We start from the raw sequence: 1,605 nt of genomic DNA on the forward strand, positions 1-1,605 counted from the left end.
GGGGAGTGTTTATCTCCTGGTGTGTGGTCCACAAGCTGGACCCATATGAGGTTAAAGTGGAAACCATATGTGGCACCCTGAGTATTTTGAGCATTAAGAACAAGTCTCAGATGTGTTCCTTATGTGTTCGTGCCCACCCCCCATCATCTTTTTTTGCTATTTGTTGTGACAATAGTTTGCGTCATAACACAGAGTGAAAAGCTCATTTGCTCCCACCTGATGTGATGTTAGGGTGATATTTAGTTTCGCCAGTAGGTGGCAGTGGCGGCTCAGCCAAACGGGTAACTGGCAAAATAATCACAAAAGTAATGCAGGCCAGTTATTACAATGGAAGCTGCCAGTAACACTGAATTGTTTTGCTGTGTTTCAGGTGAGAGCAATATACAAGAACTACATACATTTATGTAAAGTTGATGCTTATTTAACATGTTTGGAGTGTAATTCTTGTTTATATGGTGTTTAATGTGAGCGAATAAGGGAGTTGTTTCACGTTATCTGTGAGTAATGCGAATAACATTTGTGCGCTAGCTAAGTCATGTTAGCCTCCTGCATTAATCTCTGTAACCGTGTTGTTCCATCAGTAAGGTGAAAGGAAACTGTTATCTGGTTTCAGTTAAAGTTATAGGAAATAGACCAGCCAGTACATGTTATGTTGTCTATTGTTTACTGGTCATTTTCTCTGTGTGTTAAGGGCTGATTAATACATGGCCATTACACGTAATGCTACAAAAGTAACACAGGCCAGTTATTACAATGGAAGCCGCCAGTAACACTGAATTGTTTTGCTGTGTTTCAGCGCAATAAATCTTCATGTGCACCTGAATGAACCCTGTCATCCTTCAGTGTGTAACACATACATGGTGGCAGTGATCAAAGACCATTCGCTTTGGTCATTCAGCACTTAGTGAGGCTTACTCCTTTTAAATATATTGGTTCCTGAGGGGTGTCCAGCAACTTATTCTCAGGCCAGGATCCCCGGTTCCCCTCTGGGACCTGGACCTTATCATTGGCGCCATTCAGTGGTCTCCTTTTGAAGCACTGTAGGTCACTGACCTGAAATGATTGTCCTTGCGGCTGCACCTCATTGTTTTGTAATTTTATTTAATTTAACATAGAAAGAAAGCATGTCTTATTTTCTGTACTTGATATTTAAATAAATTGACTGCATCTGCGTTTAGAAAATTATCCATGAAACTAACCATACCTATGAATGCTATCCAGAATTGCATTCACAGGCTACTTTGCCTTGTTTAGTAAATTTGGCTCCTAATGTCCTTGTTTCACTTACATTATATTGTCAAAAGTATTCACGCACTTGTCCAAGTCATTGAATACAAGTGCTCCGATCACTTCCATGCCCACAGTTTTATAAATTCAAGCATCTGGGCATGCAGACTATTTCCACAAACATTGGTGGTTGCTCTCAGGACCTCAGTTAATTCCAGTGTGGTACTATGGCCAGATGCAACCTGTTCAACAATCATGAAATTTCCTTTTTTCTAAAATATTCCATACTCAATGTTAGAAGTGTTATAACAAAGTGTAAGCAATTGGGAACCACAGCAATTCAGTCATGAAGTGGTAGGCCAAGTAAAATCACAGAGC

Source organism: Astatotilapia calliptera, chromosome 14, assembly GCF_900246225.1.
Source record: "Astatotilapia calliptera chromosome 14, fAstCal1.2, whole genome shotgun sequence".
Classification (NCBI taxonomy): Eukaryota; Metazoa; Chordata; class Actinopteri; order Cichliformes; family Cichlidae; genus Astatotilapia; species Astatotilapia calliptera.